We start from the raw sequence: 19,394 nt of genomic DNA on the forward strand, positions 1-19,394 counted from the left end.
GTATGATGCAGTGGTCCCCATTATAAAGTTTATTTTCCTTATCTAAGTACTATAACTATTACTATTTGCTGACTTTTGGTGGGAATCACTGTAGTTAGTGCTGAATTAAATGTAGACTGTGGTTGTCTTGTTCAGCTCAACAGTTCTGTCAAAAAAGTTTATTAAAGACTTAAATAATATGCTAAAGAATGGTAAAGTAAAATGGCTCTGCTAAAGGAAAGTTCAAAATAGGGAGGTAATCTCAGCAATTCAATTGGCTTTAAAGAATGTTATGGCAATCGACAGGTAGTTTCAATATTTAAATAGAAATTTAGCATATAATTTACTTTGTGAGGTTTTAAGGGTCATTGTCCTTTAATTAAAGGTTTTATCTTAAGTTACATGGGATTTGCTAATGGGAGGATAATTAGGTGGGAAAAATAGTCCACAAGTGACTTGTAGAAAATAAATATTGTCATTTAGTTCATTCATTTCATCCTTTTCAGTTGCAGGAAGCCACCCAACCACAGAACACTCGTATGCCAGTGGTACTTAGTACCTCTTGTATATAGGTTATTGCAAATATTGTTCTGAAATGCTTAACTTCAGAATTACATTTTTTAAAGTAAATAATTGTTTTAAATCTATTTTGTAAAGATATAAAAATACAATAGAATTTCTGGAGTACAGATTAAACTATTTGCACTAACACACGTGATGTGCATGATTTAATAAAATAACTTTACTCTCCCTATGCATGTTTGAGTTGAATGTCATTTGAAAACAAAAGATTCATGCTAAGTTTCTTTTGCGCTAGATGTTGCCACATTTACTAGGCACAATGTCTGCAGCATGTCCAGTAATAGCAAAAGAATTTTTTTTTCCTTGTATTTCACATTTGCACTGGTTTCAGTTTTTGTCTAGCTGATCTCTCTCCTGTCTGTGGTTTTCAGAAAGAAAAGGGGGGAGGCGATCGCCATGGAAGGCTTGGGAGCATGTTGCTGTGGGGCAGGGGGCAGATGTTCACAGCTGCAGGGTGGGTTGTGCCTGTGGCAGATGTTGTGAGATTGGAGGAGCAGTGGCTGCTCATAGTGGGGCAATAGTGGAAAGCCCTTCTAGGGGAAGGGGGCCTGATGCTGCCTCCTCTCTTCTTTAGCATCTTGAACTCTCTATTTGTCCCTCTTTCAGCTACTGTTTCTTTTCCAATGGATTCTGTTCCCTCCTCCCTGCCCGTAGCATGTAGCCATGGTGTGAGGAGAAGGAGTGGAGCCTGGTGGAGCAGTGGTCCCTCGTGGCTGGCAGTAGGGAAGGTGCTGAGTGCCCTGGGATCAACCTCGTGGCGGGCCTGCACTGCCAGGTGGTGCCCCATGCTGAGCAACACTGCCTGTGACATAACTTTGTTCTTGGATTAAAGACAAAAGTTGGGTTTTCAGAAATCTTTAGAGCATCAGAGAGCTGAAATTTGAGACCCATCATGGTCATATTAAAGGAGAAAGATTTCCAATTTAATTATGTGCATGTGTGCCTATTTATATTATATACACAGGTGCATAGTACACATTGCATGGGGGTTTGTGCTTATGAGTATACCTGTGGTTCCCTAATAAAGTTCCTTTCCCAGGAGTTCTTGACATTTGCATGTTCAAAATGATCAGGAATGAGCTAAAATGCACAGTTCGCTCTCTCATTGTGAGAATCCCTGGAGAAGGATTGGATAACTGGGAAGCTGCTGTTCTTCAGTGCTTTGATACTAAAGCAGCAAGTGGAGTTATTTTGCCAGCACTCTATGCACAAACCTTTCTGGTGTTCTGTTGCGTTTGTTTATGGTAAACGTGTGTGCTCTTTTACATTCATACTTAGTTTCTTTTTAGTTGTGAGGTTTGATTAGCTAAGCCTTGGAGTTACTGTAACCAGCTGCTTTTCACAAATGTGTAAGATGCTCTACTTGTAAAACAAGTGCTCTGAGCTTGCACTGAAGCTTGAGGTTTTCAAAAGGTTCCTCATACTAGAAAAGTTAGTCTGAGAGTTGTTTTATCAGTTGCTAGTTCAATTTGGAAGATATACTATAATAAAATATCTGAATGCTGCTTCACTTTTGTCCTGATGTCCTCACTGAGGCACCTTCTTTTAATTTTTAAAAGAATTCTACCTACATGGGGACTACAACAGCAGGCCTTTAAAAAAATACAACTATACTATGTATAATGAATACAGTGTAACTTTTCTGTTTCTTCTAGCTGAAATTAAATGCATTCTTCCAGAGTCTTAGCCTGATCTTTCTTGCAGAATCTGGATTTTTTTGGTGCTAAATGGAGAGTTGTGACCCTGCACAACATATTGGAAAGTTTTCTCATGAAACAGTCTTAGCGAGACTTAGTATCAAATGACTGATGGCTGAAGCAAAGGTAATCATCTGTGCGTGTATTTTTGGAGTATTTTCCTAAGTTTTTGTTTGTTTGATTGTTTTATAGTCAAGTCTTCTGAAGTATGTTACCTGTTCAAATTCTCAGTGTGCTTTACATGAGATTTCGAATGTCTCCTGCCTTAATCTGTAGGGTTCTACCACTTGAAATAATCATTTCTTCAGCTTGAATCTTCTCCATGACAAATCCACTGCTGAGGTTCATTCCACCAGCAGCATCCAAGTGCTTTAAAACACCAGGTCACCACAACATCTTTTGAGAAGCGATGGTCGTCTGCACTAGTTCTCCAGTCACTGGAGCTGACTGGTTTCCACCAGGGGTCTTGCTTCCCCTCTGGCTTTTCATCCCCCATTAGTATTTCATTAGCACCTGTCTCAAGATTTTGAGTCTCCATTAATTTAGCAATTGATCATATGAAAATTGGAATTGGAAGACATATCCCTCCCTCTCATGTATACCTCTGGATCTGTTTGAAGGGTGATTGCTTCCATGCTTCCAGCAAACAGCTACGTTGAATTCCCCAGATCCAGCTGATTTACCCATCCCAGCCCCTCTTTGCGTATCCTTCTAGACACAGAATTCCTTTGGTTGGTCTCTGGTGAGGAATTGGGCTGCAGTATGGGTCTCCCACTTCTTCCAGCCTTCCTGGGTTTTCAGTTTGTGCCAACTCATTGAAATTAGTAAGCAAAGGTTTGCCCACGGACCCAAGTTCTTCTGCTTGGAGAGTGGGTTGCACTTGCTACTGCTTTAAAAACTGGGTGCTACCAATATTTGACTAAAGGCTTCCAGAAGCAGAAGGCAAATCAGCAATTGAGACAAAGGTTTCAGTTGGTAAAGACCATTAGAGGCTCAAATTTTCATTAATTGGTAACGGTAGAGGGAACTTCTATCTGATTGCTTTTCTGGATTCCACAGTCACAAAACTTCACTGGCTGATTTCAACATCAGAAGCATAATGTCAAGGAGTTAAGCATATACATTTTAGTAAGGAAGAACTCTTGCTTTAAGAAAATCAGAAAAAGAATCAGTCATCTCTGTAGGTAAGTTACTTGAGCAACTGCTGTCCTCTAGGAAGGAGAAGAAGGAAAGAAAAAAATCAAACTCCAAACCCAATGCTGTGTTCGAGGAGGTCATCTTGCTTTGTCTCCCAACCATTGGTTTTCAATATATCTCTCTTGGAGGATGTTCTGTTACCGCAAATGTCCTGATCCAGGACTTTGACATACCGTGATCAAAATACCTTCCAATCTTACTTTATATGGATTTAATTTTTAATTTTTTTTTCTTCATCCTTCTAGCTTTTGTTGTCAGCTTTTTAAACTGTTTCTGAGTGGATGTCAAGCAGAACATGTCTTTACAGTAATTAGTTTATTATCTATTTATATCATGTCAGTAGGGTTATATCCTTCTCTGGTGTTCCTGTTCATCTGTCTACCAGCACCTTTTTTTGGATTTTGGGATTCACTGACTTCTAGCATCTGGATTTTAATCTTGTGAAGCAAATCTGTGCATTACTTGCATCACCCCAACCCCATGGTATCTAACTTCGCAATGTTGTTCAGCAAACCACTGCAGGCAAGCAGTTTGAGGCAGCAAACCTGTTCCCATTACTGTTCAGCACTTCAACAATGTTTTTTTTTCCCTTTCAGGTTTTAACAGGGTTGACTACTGAAGTTTTCTAGGTTGTTGTCATATGCTTTTGAATGGTAGTGAGCCAAAACCAGATCCCTGCAGGACAGTAGGGAAAACGTTCATAGAATAATTCCTTCAGTTAGTTTTGCAATCTGTCATTTGGTTTGTAATCTGGATTATTAGAATGATAGTAGTGTAGTGACCACTTGGATTGAAATGTCAAATGACTTACAGAAGTCTTGGTTTAATAACACCAATCAACTTAAGTTTCTTAAAACTTAAAAAAGTGGAACTTTATTTCAAAAATGCTTTGACAGGCATGAATTATTCTACATTCTTGATTTTCACACTGATTGCTTCCGATAGATTACTCTCGAAGTGAATTGAAATCAGTCCTTCTCCCAAGATCATGTATTTTATACTCTTTTCCCTCAGCCCCATCATGTTGTTGCCCATTACTGCTGCTTCCCTCTATAAAGTATTTCTAATTCTAAATTATTCACGTGACTGTTTAAATCTTTCAGTCTACTCAGTTTAGCTCAGCGTTCTTTCCCAGTGCTGGAACTGTAATGGTTCTAACACACCGAGGTGTGTGTGCATGTGTATACGTCGCTGTTCCGAGATTGCGCTTGCATGCAGCAAAATAGATCGTAGATTCCTTGCATTTAGCAACCATGAGAATGGAGCTGTAATTGAGATTCTCAAATAATTTTCAAATGTGGGAACGGAGGTGTTAGTATGGAGATGCAATTCCTTTATTAAGTCAGGTGATATACTGAAAATGCAGATGTGCTTCCAAGCATGTCATCTCTTCATTGTATCTGAAGAACAAATGCAAAGCTTGGGTTAAACTAAAAGTAATTTTTTCTTACCTGATCATGTTAATCAGTAACTTGCGAGAAAAGGGTTAAGTGATCAACTCATTCTGTTCTATTGGAATAAAATTTATCCAAAAAGGTAGCCCATATTTGTTTCTGTTAGGAAATGGATTATTTTTTTTATCATTTTTCTTAAACACCTTAGACGTACTATGAGTGGTGAAGTACTGCCTTCAGTATAGAATGAATTTACTATTTTAATCTCTTCATGCTAGATCATTTAAGAAGTTTATATTCTATTTATATTTCTTGTAAGGAGTTCTTGCTCTGGAAAATACTTTTATTGGGTATGTCATCGGTTTTCATGTGACAAAACTACTTGTCTTGAATAATACAGTGGCTCGTATTTAAAAATGTTCCAAATATGCAATATGTCTTTTGGGATGAATAAATGGTAAAAATTACAATAATAAATTTGCAACACAACAGAAAGCTGATTTGTATTGTACATAGTCTTTTTCATTCAGCCTAACTCCAGATTTCAGCACTCCACAACTTCTGACTAACTTGCTGCACTTTGCTTTGTTGCAATAGAAGAGAAGTTGCTAGTTCATGAAATCAATTAAAACCTGTTTTAAAATTGGAATCTATTTACCTGTTTACTTTTTGCAAATGGGGTTCACTGCTGTATGACCTTTCCTCCTCTCTGTAATGTGGTGAAGCAGTGCTTCAGCAGATCTCTATGCAAACGCAGGGAGAGAAGGGCTGGAACACAGAGCATGAGTGCAACCTCTGTGCAAAGGTGGTTTTTTTTGTGGAGCTTTGCTTCAGTGCTGACTCAGGAGGAGGGTATTGACTGAGTCACACAGTTTTCAGCAAGTTTGAGCAGCTTGAGGAAGGGAAGTCTCCTCCTTGTTTGTGTGGTTTGGATCCACCCCAGGGTGTAGTTTAAGTAAACATTACTCCAGGCTGCAAGTCCTGGTGCAAGAGCCTAGCTAACTTGCCTTTCTTTTAATGTCTCTGTTTAAAAAGTTAAAATCAAAGTTAACATTAAAACACTCTATGAGATGCATTAGATGTTCGGGGTTTTGGGAGAGGGGAACAAAAAAAAAGCCTTGAAGTAGTGTTAAATAAGTCTGTCTAGACGCTCTACATGGGATACGGTTGGTAGTACCTAACATCTACCAGTAACTTCATCTCAAATACCTGTTTCTGGAATACCGGCACAGAGCGCTCCTCCTCAGACAGAGGAGACAAACACTGAGTTAGTTTATTTCTGAGTAATGCTACAGCTGAGAAACAGTGGTAAAGTTTGCTCATTTTAGAAGATTTAGTATCGATATTACAGACTCGTTGGGTGTGATCTTACAGGTGGTTTTTGCTGTTCTGTTGTATGTGTGGCAGCCACAGTCGATTGGCAGTTTTTGTGTTGCAGAACTTGACTGTAATCTCAACTGTAGCTGGGCATTGTAACAGACATTTATTGCTCCATTTTCTCCACTTCGTAATTATTGTAGTGGCACATAAGTGAAAACGTAGCCTGCAGCAACTTCAGAGCGATTGTTTTAATTGCACTTAGGCTCGGGTTGGCCAGGTGTTGCTGTGTCTGCATGACACATTGCAGCAATAGGGTGTCCTTCTTCTGCAGACTTTTCTGAATTACAATTCTTCCTTAGTTTCCGATACTTCCTAAAGAGCTGTCACCCATCTGTTTCAATAGTAAATTTGAAGTTGCTGTCATAGTGCCCCAGCAGGGTTGTATTATGCTTTTATCCTTATTATATCCTTAATAATTCGAACAAATTATTAACAGTCTCCCTTATTTAGGTGGAAGACTGCTTTTGCAGCGAGTGAGTGTATTCCTTAGCATATCCATGCCCCTCTTCAAGAGGAGACTTCGTAGACAAATAGCAAAAAAAATCTTCAGTGACTTACATGGTGTTTCTCATTTCAAATCTGGAGAGCATGGTAAAAAATTATTTGCCCCAAACTGATGCTTCCCCTGGTAATTAAGAAACAAATGGTGGAATAATTCCAGCGGAAGGAGTAGTTCTGGGATATTTCTTTGGTTAGAACTGAATTGCTTTGTCAGATGTGTACAGTGTTGCTTGGAACGTGGGTCTGCTGAGCCTTTCTGCTCTTGACTGCCCTTAGAGGGGCAAGGAAATTTATCTGTGAAGCATTTGATGTAACATGTGTCAAGATGGGCGATGCAGATACCGTAACTGAGGCACCTCGGCTCTAGTCATGTGCACGTGGACTCATGTAATGGGGGTGTTCGTTTGGTTTATTTAGTGTAAATGGTTTCTAGTTCTCATGAAATACATTTCACTGGAGATTATTAAAACATGGTAAGTTTTTTTGACTCTAAAATAAAGAGCAATAATGGGCTATTTACTCATATTTTGCAGCTGTATGGGTTAGTTTTTAAACTTCTTGGACTGTAAGTAGGGCCTCGGCTAGATCCTGCTGGCTCAGATACTTCGTCAGACAACTGCTGTATTATTCTTCAGATTTCGAGCACATACTGGAGTTCTTCAGTCCTTTGGGTTGTGAAGATACTGTGAAAATACGAAGTTATAACTGTTTAATGGGAAGGTTGCTTCCTGCAGCCTCTGAAGAGCAAGTTTGGAAAGCAGACTGTCTTCATGGCTGTTACCATGTATCCAGCGATGCAGGTGTGAGCAGCCATCTCCAGTTGAGGAGGAAGGGTGATGACTCAGGGTAGAGTCACATCCTCTTAACACTCTGGTTAGGGACACCACCGCTTCACCCTTCTGGGTCTGACTAATGAAGCTGAAAAGAGGTATAAAGATGTGAAAAAGGGAAAGCTAACCCTTCAGAGATCTGTGGCTATCCAAATCTTGTATGCAGCTGCCTATATGCTCAGCTCTGCATATACGGGGGTCCTGGAGCCAAGCGGACCGCTTTCCACTGGCTGTAGTGGTTGCCGCCCCATCGTTGAGTGTCTGCAGACTGGGGCAGATGTAACGGCCTTGCTTGCATACAGCTTGTAAATGCGGTTTCCTCTGCAGTCACACAAGCTGAGATGATTTGCTGTGATATGTGTTTGGGTAGATTTGGAGACGTGGGATCTCGGGGCGATTTCGTTAAACGTGATTACACCTGCTCCAACATGTACGAGCATCCAGAGTGGGAGAACTGAGCCCCCGTGGGTAGCAGTGCCCGTACGATCACACTTTGAACTCTTGCCCTTCAGCGAAAAACACTGTCTGGCTCTTGCATCTCAGTGTACCCCAGCCTGCCCTGTGGGTTGGCTCTCAGCTGGAGCCTGGCATTTATGTGAAGAGTATTTCTGCAGCTTCTATTTTCCCAGTGCAAGCTCAACGAGCCAGCTAAGCTGTGCTGGCAGGGCTGCTTGAATCGAGTGAACACTGTAGCAGAGACAAGTTGGTGTAGCAGAGCGTTGCATAAAACAGTTTATCTGTACAGTCTGTAGTAGCAGGATGATGCTTTGTGCTTCGCAGTGCAGCTTTAATGGGATAGGTTCAGGTAAAAAAACTGTTTCAAGCTTTTCAAATTCAGCATGTTAGGAGGGTGAAGCTGGAGTTGAGGTGTGTGGCCTTGCTGTGTGCACAGATCCCTGCTGAGGCATCTCTTCATTTGTCAGGAGGAGTTTAAAAAGCTTCCTCAAATAATATTGGCTGTTTCCCAATCACTTTTAAACTGGCATTGGGGCTGGAAAGGATTTTTTCTTTCTTTTGTTTGTGCTGCATTGCTTATTGCATGCAAAACTGACTCTTAATCAAGGAGCTTCTACTAACAGCTTGAGATGTCAAAACACAGATTTCAAATACATCTCTTCACGTGTTTCATGATGGAAAATACTTCACGTACAGCCTTCTGGAGGGAATCCTTGCTGGTAGTCATTGCTTCTGTTTTTCCTCACGTATGCCAGGCTGTCGTTGCTGAATTAAGTTACTTGCCTTCTGTATGTAAAAGCCCTGTTGTCCGTGGTTGTGCTGTCTCTGAATGCGTCACCCCAGCAGCCCCGTGCTGTATGTGTGAGCGTGTTGGTTTCACAGACAATGAGCTGCTGCCCTGGGAAGTGTGGCCTGGCCAGTGTCACCGTGGGGGGTGGCAGGAGCCTGCTGGGGGAAGTTCCAGGTGTCTTGAGAGGAAGGAGATGAGGGAAAAACGGTGTTTTAGGGGAAGTTCCCACGCAGTGCGAAGGAGAGGCATGGGGCGGGGGTGGTCAGGAAGGGAAGAGCAAAGTGAGGCCATCTGGGAGGGATGGGGATGTTGCTGGGGGTTACCTCAGAGGGGAAAAGTCCTCTTCAGGCCTTGAGAGAGCATCCTCATCTTGCCTGCTGCCCCGCTCCTCCCGCCCTCAGCCAGCACGGCAGCGGGCAGCTCTGGGTGCCAGCGGCCGGTGCAGGGAGCAGCTGGCCCTGCCTGGCTTGGGGTGCAGCGAGGTGGGAAGCGCTGTGCACGGCAGGGGCTGTAGAGACAATATCTGCGTTCCTGCCCTTGCCTGAACCTCCCAGGAGGCCCGCGCCATTCTTCTCCCCTTCCTGGCATTGACCTGCGGCTCCGCCGCAAGCCGAGGCTTCCTCTTGCCGGTGTGCCGGGGCGTTCTGCAGCACCGCGGGGTGACGGGGGTTCGCTTGCAGTGCTGAGCAGGTGAACGGTGATGAGTTACGTCTGGGGGTGTCGGTTAGAGACCCCCGTCAGTTCACTGGGGTCTGCAGGAAGCAAAGGCTTGTCTGGGCTGCTGTGGGAGCGCGGCGGGGCAGGGTTTGGTGGGGATCCTCCTACGAGTGCAAATGTGTCTGAGGTGGCGCGGTGCCATCGCCGATGTGAGCGCAGCCCTCGGTAACAGCGGCTCTGCTGGTCGCAGTGCCAGAACTTGTAGGGCACCAGGAAGGGTGGACCTGTACCTGACTACGTCAGGAGAAGGTAAGACCTGTGGACCTCTTCTGCTGTAGGAAGAATGGTGTTGGTGTCAGCACATCCTTTGCGTGGTCTTAGTATTGCTTTGGCTAAACCGCGTGTTACACGTGAGATGCCTTTGATGCATCTACTGCCTCATTCATTGCCTCATCTGTGGAGCTTTGCTTAAGCCATCCTTATGGCTAAAACAGACAAAGATTCTTTTGAAACTTCAAAGAATCTTTGTTCTAGTTTTGTTTTGTCTGATTCTCTATTGTATATAATAATGTGTGTAATATATATGGAAAAAATTATCTTCACTTAAATGTTTTGTTCTCTATACATATGCAAGTGGGAAATGCTTCATAGCTACCTCCTACAATCCCGCAGATTCAGACGGCGCAGTTCACAATACTGTTTTAATCTACGTTTAATGTTAAATGAGAGTTTGTTAATTTTACCAGATGCAGATGTCAAGTCTAGCAGACTCAAAGCAAAAAAACCCCAACCATACAACACCCCATGAACCAACAGAGCCCCCCCACCAAAACAAAAGAAAAAAAGCTTTAGGCAACCCTCCGTGTGTGGCCTAAAGGCAGCAGTCCTTTAACTGCGCGGCCCCAGCTGTGCTGCTAATTGGGCCCTGTTTTCCACCTTCGTTAGCCTGGGATTGTGTACGCTGCTCAGAGGGAACCCCTGGTTCCAAGGCACTATAATACATAGTCGTTACAATGATGTATCTCTGTGGGAAGAAAAATTCGGTTCACACCCTGTAAGTCCAAACTATAAGGTAAAAATAATCCCTTTCTATTCTCTCCTAAACAGAACTGCTCCTGGAAAGCAGAAACAAACCCTAGTAATTGCTCTATGTCCCTGGAGTCCTTAACAGAGCGTCTGCAGACATGACAGGAACAAGACCTGCTCCGGGATGCCTGCAGTTTTCAGCAATGGCAGAGATCAGTTCATGCATTACTCTTTAAGTGCTGTGTGTGTGCTCAGTGCGGTGGCATTACAAAGAAGATGACTTTATTTTCCTGCTGCAAGGAGGTTGAAATCTTAACATCCTGAACATATGGAAGGAGAGTTTTCTCTGACTGTCCAAAAATCTCAGAAAATGTAAGCCGGGGGGGAGAGGGGAGGCCATGTGCATGCTCGGTGTTCAAGAAAAAAGCTATTTGTGCTCAGTATAATGGCAATATTTTTCAGTTGCAGCTCTCCTGTGCGGAAGTTTAATCTCCCTAATATGGACAGAGTGAGAGCAATGAGAACCACATCATTTTTAACTTAGCCAGTTTTCTAAGAACAAAAGAAATATGCGTCAAGTATGTGTTTTGGGTCACTTTTGCACCTTTTTTGTCTTTCTGTGTTTCTGTTTGTACCCTGGCCAGTTCTTACGCTCTCCGACCTGGTAAGAAAGTTAACATGGTTACTAAACTTTAAGAGGGAAGAAACCGGTTGCCTAGATTTGATCTGAGCACCATTACATTTATTAATATAAGTAATGACATCATCTTTATTGCAGAACAGGAACCTTAAACAGTTATGGGAGAGCAAATTTTAGCAACAGTGTCCTTATGAGACTTCTGTGATTCATCTTCAAGTGTGCATATTTAAGAAAGATCCTGTGCCAAATCAGCTCTGTGAATCTGACTTTACTTCATTTCAAACTGTAATTTATTAGCAAAAATTATTCACTTTCATTTTTTTCCTTTTAAACTATGTGAAAACTAGTGCTTGCAGCCTGCTGGGGAGTGCTAGGCAAAGCACAGGCAGCTCTTTTGTCCTCTTCCAGCTTCCTCCAGCAATCTGCTTTTGCACTCCTCCAAAAGCCTTTTGTAAATGATGCCTGAACCATAAAGTAACAGTAACTGCTGTCTCATTTCTGGGATTCAATGTGTTAGTCATTCACAGCGGTGGTGTTCGGGGCACTGATGAACTGCCAGTAAAGCACTTGGTTTACTACCAGAGGAGTTTGCTGATGTCTGTTAGAAAGTATCACCACGTTCAGGTTCAGTCTTTTCTACGTAACAGCGTGGAGGAAATGTGCATCCTTTATGGCCAGAGCTGAAAAAGCAAAACGATACACCACAGTATAGCCGTGGTGGCTGCCAAGGGTGAACATCTGCTCTACAGCTTGTCATTCAGCTTTTAAAGATGTCCTGTGAGCAGCCAAGAGTGCTGGCCGGCCTGGCTTCTTGCATCTGTTTTGTACCTAGATGGGAGATAACTTGCTCCGAAGGGGAAAGCCGCAGACTGGCAGGCTTCACCTCTGCGTGAGCTGCACGTTGGCAGCAACACACTGATCTGCCTGCCCGCCTGCTGGAGCCCTGTTTTCTCCTCACCTGGGTTTTCTATGCCATATTTACTGGAAAGAATTGGTCCTGTAGTGAATTGCCCTGAGGAAAGTAGGCGTGTGTTCCCCATTTCCTAGCGCCTGCCCTTGTGCAGGGATGTGGTCCCTGTGCCTCGCCCCTCGCTGTCGGTGAGCAGCTTCATCTGTGCTAGCCACGCAAGGGCAGAAGGCTGAAAGTTGTTTGGGTTGGTTGGTTGGTTTGTTTAAAAAAGGTGAAAAGTGTTCAACAAACATTAGTGGTTGTTTTCAGTGAGTTTGTTTTCAAACCTGACCGCGTGTGATGCGAAGGGCCGGTGTTACGGCACTCCTGGGGGGCTGGAGTGAGGCTCGTTCGGCCTTAAGCCGCTGCCTTTACCTTTCTCTTTTCCTGAAGCTTAGGAGAAACCTCTTCTGCCACCCGGTCTGACCCAGCCTGGGGGCCCTTCCCTCAGCACAGGACGTGGCTCAGTGCTGTGGGTGAGGAGCAGGAGCCCTGCCTGCTGGACGAGCTGTGCAGCAGAACGGCCGGCACTCGCCTGCCTGCTGTCCGCTTTGAACCATTTCCTCGGTAAATGAAGACAAGCGTTGCATTATTCCAGGGGCAGAACAGCGTTTCCCAAACCTTCCTCGTGCAGCGGCTGTTGCCACTTCTCCCTAGCTTTAAGCCAGGGCTGGCTCAGCAAACTTTTGGGTCAGATTCCTGATTTCCCTCCTCTGGTTGTTGCCTTTTCCCATTGCCAAGGTGTCAGCTGGAGCGGGGGAAGCGCTGCTGGGCTGACCTGTCAGCCTGGTGCCTGGCCCTGGGAAGGGCTCCAGTGCTGCCGAGATGCTTTGGAGGATGCCACCCACTTGCTTTTTATGGTTCCTGCTGTGTTTTGCTTGCCCTAATGCCCAAGTCTCACGCTAAAACCTGAAGAAGACCGCATCTGAAGATACTCAGTCTTTTCAGCTCCCCGTGGGAGGGGTAGCTCCCTGATGGCACTTCATGCCTTAATTTGAGCTTATCAAGTGTCTTCACCCGCATCCCAGAGCAGCAGCCTTTATAAAAGCAGATGAATGCAGCTGGCAGGGGGGCAGAAGTGAGATGCTTTGGGGCACCTCACAAATCTGTGCCAGCTCGTCGCTGGGTGCAGGATTGTCTGTCTAGCAGTGCCCCAAACAAATCCTGCCCAAAGGGCTCGGCGTGCCCTTCCCCTGGCACGGGTCTGCCCAGGGCTACGGGCTGCTGTTCCCGGCTGACATGTAGGGCAAGAAGCAGTTTTCACTCCTGCTTCCAGGAAGGTGAGGAGATTTTTACCAGTTTTGGTGAGGCTGGCCCTTGTTTGGAGATTTTGGGTGCCACCTTCACGTGGCAATTCTCAGGACTACCCTTGAGATACCATTTATCTAGAAGATTTGCTGTGCCTGGTAACTTTAGGGATGTGTGCTTCTTCCCTGGTCTTACTAAGATCCTGGTTAGCCATCTGGAAATCTCATCCTGTGATTACTCCAGAATCTGGAAGACCTTTTGTAACTACTAATCCCAGAAACAGATTTTCCCTTCATCCTGTCTGTCAACACAGCCTTTAACTTATTTTTATGGGCTTCAGCACATGTTTGAAGCATCACTGCCTTAGGATACAGTCTGTTTTCCAGACTATTTTCAGTGGTCCTAATATCTACATAATAGCACTTCCTGAAGAAGGGCTGTTTAGTGGGTATTTAGTAGCATCTTTTGTGTCCTTCAAAACTTGACACATCTCCATTTGCACATCTAGAACAGGAATCAGTGTAACTTAGCATGCCATGAGCATGAAATCCTAGGATATTATACTTTGCCATGCAATCTGTTCTGCTTCAACAGAACGGAGTAATGTTTTCATTGATAAGATGTGATAAAGATTGTATTATAGAGTACTAATCCAATTGAAGCAAGGGGGGTAAAGTAAAAAGAATACTCTAACTGATGCCATATTAGACTTCATTTTTTTGCCTTTTTTGTGTGTCTTGTCCACTAGTTGTTGTTTACCCACCAAAATAACTTCTGTACGCAGCTTGCTGTATGTGTCTTGCCTGCTGCACGGAGGCAGCAGGATATGGCAGGTCAGCATCGACCCTGCGTGCAGCGAAAGCTGTCTGGTTGAGTGCCATCTGCATGGGGGTAGTTCAGGAGGGTCCGTGTTATGATCTTGCCTCGAATTGTGGCCCCGTGTTCCTGCAAGACCATGAGGGCCCAGGCAGAGGTTGGGACAGCCTCGCTGGATGAGGCCAGCAGGACATCTACCCTGTGGCCGGAGCATGCCTGCGTGGTGGAGAGGGTAGGAAGGTGGCTCTGCGTGTGCACAGAGCACAGCAATGGGCTCACATCCAGTCTGCAATGCTTTCAGGTTTGTTGGCATGTGCTGCTTTGTAGCAGTGGGCCCTGGACTACGTGTGCTGCTTGTGCCCACGCTTGTGCATTTGCAGAGCATCATGTAAAGCCGCCCTCCGTGAGCCAGGAGCGAGATAAGGGGAACTGCCTCCTTTTTCTCTCTTCTTAAGGAAGAATTCTCAAGAAATGTTTCTATGTTTCTTGAGAACAGAAAAGCTTGACCTAACTGCTGCTCTAAATATATGTCTGTGGTCCTTGAAAGGCCCAGCAGGACATAAAGCCACCAGTTCCAGTTCTCATTTTTGCCAGAACTTCAAAGTGTTTCCCTTTATGCAGTAATCTTAAAACTAGTCCAAGAAAACGCTCACGCGATTACTTAGATATTCCAGTTATGCCACCAATGTGGAAACTTAAATGATGATATTTTCCACAGGCAAAGCTTTCGTTGTTAGTTAAACGTGATGGTCTTCTGCTTGTTTGTAGGGAAGATACCACCTCCTTTCCATGGTCTGAGAAACGGTTGCTGCTCATAAGCTGAGCCAAAAGTGGTGACAGACAGACTAAGAAAATGGAGCCATAACACAGTCACCAAAGTCCTGTTTAGGCTTTAAATGTTTATTTTAATCATAATTGTAACCTTCTCTGGAAGAGAAGCTTTGGATGGACTAGCCATTACTTATTAAATAAACACGTTGCTATTTTAGTATTTGAAATTATAGTTGCCATCTTTATCGGTTGTGCATCACGTCAAACTTCAAGTAGAGATAAAAGCTCATGTACCTTCATCGATAAAAAGCAAAATTGGGCAGGACTTGCTCCTATACCCCAAATCTTAGTCTGTTCTTGGAAATGCTGCAAGCCATAGTTTGCCTACCTCTTCCAGTGTGGCCACATGTAATCTTGCAATGCATTTACTTCTGCCAGTGTGGCCACATGTAATCTTGCAATGCATTTACTTCATCCACGAGGCCGTTGTGTGGGCTGAATTTGTGCGTATTCAACAAGCCATGGCTGGTCTGCTGCAGAGTTTGTAACTATATAATATAAATATAGTATAAAAATGAGAGCGACGTGGGGGTTTTGGGGGGTTGGGCTGTTTTAGGGCTCTCTTGGTAAGTACAGTTACACAGGCAGGGCCTGAGATTTTTATTCGGTTGGGTTTTTTTGGTTTTGGTGTTTTTTTGTTGGTTTTGGGTTTTGTTCTCCCGGAATGACCGTGCGGTAGCACTTGACCTTGCAGTCAAGGCAGGGTAGGTTCATCCCTTGGCTGCTGAGCCCAGGAGAGCCGCAGCAGATGTTCCAGGTCCTGGTCAGGAGGAATTCATGGAACACGGAACGGCAGCCACCGGGGTCAGCGGAGACCCGTCGTACTTCAAGTGGTTTTAAGGACCACAGGAAGTGTGGTCAAAAATGAAGAGATCATTCAAGGATCATTTAGACGTAGAGAATTCCTCCGGGTTAAGTAAATATCCTGCCGAGTTTCTCCTGGAAAAGAATTCAGTATGTAAGGCTGTATCTTTTCCAGATTACGAGCGATGGGATGCAACAGAGAGAAACTTCTATTTCTACAAACTGAGAAAGCATGCGGGCCTCAAACTCTTTTCCCAGTTGGAAAATTTGCTGCTAAGAAAAGGAAATAGATTTTTATAAGCAATATTTAATTCAAGCATTTGGCTAATTCTCCTGCTGCAAAGGTTTTAGGTCACAGTCTGATTCATTGATGTGGAACTGGAATGAAAGGGATTAGGAGAGGAAGTAGACTCTGAAGTTAGGAAAACTCTCTGGTTTCTTGTCCACTAACCATTTTTTTCCAACCCATCAAATGTATATTTGACCTATGTTTCTAATTTAAGTGTTGTAGAGAAACTTATTCCTACACGCCTTCCCTTTCCTCTTTTTCTGCCCATTGTCATCAGTTCTGCCGTGGGTGTGTTTGATTTTGCTCTTTCAGGAGGATATTCTGATCTTTCCATATTTGGGGAAGTTTCTGGACATGACATTGTTGTACAGATGCTGTGAACTTATACATTTATTCCACTAGGTTAGAGAATGGAAAATGGGTGGTTTATTATTCTTATTACTCATTACAAATATATGTTAAATAAAATAGCTCCCTGCTCACAATGGGATGTTCTGCAGTAACGCAGGTGCTGGGGGGAGCCGCAGCCAGTACCTTCCTTCTGTTGCTACATGCATGTGTGTTTGCATAGGTGCATGTGTTTCGTTCAGGGATCACACTGGGGATCCATCTGAAGACTTTTCTTGTAGCAGTAAGGTCAGTCTCCCCCTGTCCTTGCAACATCCCCGTTGTTTGTCTGACCCCCAGCTCCTGGCAGCTCCTGCTATCCACCGCCCCGCTCTCTCCCAGCCTCCGAGACGTTCCCTTTTCCCCTGGCCAGTACTCTCATTGCTAGGTCTGAGAGACCTGGCAGTCGTCAATCTTATGTCACTTACAATATCCCATAATATCATGAGCGCTGGTTGTGAGTGGTTTTCCTAGCTGCGTTCATAAAGCAGCTACAAAAAGAGACTTATCAGAAGAGACAGGTCTGCATCCTGCCCCGGCTGCGTTACTGCGGCGCTGCGATGGATTTACGGCTTTCATAAAGACAGCGAACGACGCTGCCAAACCCCGTGGTTTATCTGGGGCCACCCATGTGCTCTGCAAAAAATAGCTCATCCTCAGAGAAAAGAATGACGTGGGGATTTTTTTCCCTGAGTTCACAGTAATTACTTTGGGAATAGTTATGTTGCTCAAAAGAAAGAACGCTGCTTCTCGTTTTGTGAGAAAATGGCGATCGGGACAAGGGGAGGTTAAATGTGCTGAGTCCTTGGGCAGGCGGCAGGGCTGGGCAGGGAGGGCAGGCAGGGCAGGCAGGGCAGGCAACAGCGAGGGTGGGCAGGGCTGGGCAGCAGGGCAAGCAGGCAGCAGTGAGGGCAGGCAGGGCTGGGCAGCAGGGCAGGCAGGCAGCAGTGAGGGCAGTGAGGGCAGGCAGGGCTGGGCAGCAGGGCAGGCAGGCAGCAGTGAGGGCAGGCAGGGCTGGGCAGGCAGGGCTGGGCAGCAGGGCAGGCAGGCAGCAGTGAGGGCAGGCAGGGCTGGGCAGCAGGGCAGGCAGGCAGCAGTGAGGGCAGGCAGGGCTGGGCAGCAGGGCAGGCAGGCAGCAGTGAGGGCAGGCAGGGCTGGGCAGGCAGGGCTGGGCAGCAGGGCAGGCAGGCAGCAGTGAGGGCAGGCAGGGCTGGGCAGGCAGGGCTGGGCAGCAGGGCAGGCAGGCAGCAGTGAGGCTCCAGCCCTGCTATGCTCTGGAGGGGGGGGAGCGCTTTGGTGATGGGCCAGCTTCACCCTGGGGCCAGTAATTACTCAGGTGGGAGTTTCCCAGCAGATTCAGGGCGTCCTGGGAGTCACTGAACAGGGAGCAGACGGGGGGCTTGGCAGTGCAGAGGAGCCCATCTTTTTTTTTCCTCCCAGTTTTTAACCATGTAATTCATGCTTTGCTCTGTAAAGCATTGTGATATAGTTTGTATACATTATGTACAATAAGTTGTATTCTATTATATCAAAGAAATACAAATATAAAATAAAAGTCAAAGGATGGAGTAAAGTAGCCTTGTGGTAACTGGACCCCTAGTCCCTGCTTGTACCGGTTGTCCTGATCCCCAAGGCTGCAAAGCCTCTGGGGCGAAGGCTGCGGCTGCAGGTTCTGCCATCCCTGGGATGACTCGGGAGTTCTCCACGTGAAGACGCACTGTTAAATCCAGCCTGTCCTGGATGAAAGGGGAAGCACAGATCAAATTCCGTCACACGTTTTGCTCACCAGTGGAGCTTGTCTCCAAGATCTCGGGTGTTCCTGCTCTGTGGGGGGACTGTGCAGCTCTTGTGTTTTGGGAGCTTTAAGAAACGATTTTTAACTGTGCTTCAGTCTTCTGAGGCTGGAAACACTCCGTGTTGCTGTAGGCACAACAGATAGGTGGGCTCTTTAGGGGTGGTCCATGTTGGTAACGGGACAGCATGTGGCAATTTGTGACCTAGGGAAAGCAGAACCCCAAATCTCCAGGGTTTGCGTGGGTGTGGGACTGGGAGGGCGGTGAGGTTGACTGTGAGCACTTCAGATAGGCAACGTGCTGTTGCAGAAGGTGGAATCTACCAAAAAATGCCAAGGTGAATTTTTTTATGGGAGGAAAGATGTCGTTGTGAGCTGCCTGACACCAGGGCGAGACCCTGCGTTTGTATTTCATCCCTGAGACAGGAATCGCAGCCCAAACCCCCATCGCCCGGCGTGCGCCGCAGGAGAGCCAGCACCCAAGGGAGGCGGGAGGAAGAGCCGTAAATCCCAGCAGCTCCCGAGCATGGCCGGCGGCTCGGGGGGGCTGATGCTCGGCTCTGCGAGGGCTGCCCAGAGGGTCAGTGCAGGGCGGCTGCCGGCACAAATCCTGCGCGGTGGGAATTTTCCCCCCTGAGCAACCGCTGTGCTTTTTAACCAGAAGATTAATGGAAGGGGGGCTGTGGAAAGGGCCGGAGTGCCAGGTATTAGTTCATTAGTCTCCAAGCAAGCACGCAGCCGGTGAGTCACCGGCACCGCTTCCTGCGCTGATGCCGCGCTTGGAGCTCTCCCAGCACCGGGTGATCCGGCCCAGCCCCGCGAAGGCTGGGAACTCGCCGGACCAGATCAGCGCATGCTGTGACTGTGGGCTGTTAATGCTATAAAATAAAAACTAGTCTAGATTAATTACACTGCACATGTTATTCATCTATAATCCTGCTCCTTGGCTTCATTCCCTCCCAGCGCAGCTCCCCGTTGGTTTCTGTTCCTCTCTTAAGGTGTCCTTGACTCCCTTTGGGTTTCTCCTTTTCTTCCAAGGGGTGGGAAGAAGGTGCCTGCCGCTGGTAGCAGCGTGCCTGCTCTGCCCGTTCTGCTGGACAGACCCGTATCTCTGCGTGTGGAGGCATAAATAGCTGGTCAGAACTGTCA

The 19,394-nt window shown here is 45.6% G+C and overlaps 1 long non-coding RNA gene across 1 annotated transcript; it reads right to left on the minus strand.

Moving 5' to 3' along the window:
* Positions 1–104: 104 nt before the first annotated feature.
* On the minus strand, positions 105–17,358 carry LOC308062863. Its single transcript, XR_013927729.1, has 2 exons — positions 15,343–17,358; positions 105–15,301 (listed from the first exon to the last, which is right to left on the minus strand). It is a non-coding gene; the product is annotated as an uncharacterized lncRNA (long non-coding RNA).
* Between the last annotated feature and the right edge of the window lie 2,036 nt (positions 17,359–19,394).

This window comes from Falco punctatus, assembly GCF_963210335.1.
Source record: "Falco punctatus genome assembly, chromosome: 4".
Taxonomy (NCBI): domain Eukaryota; kingdom Metazoa; phylum Chordata; class Aves; order Falconiformes; family Falconidae; genus Falco; species Falco punctatus.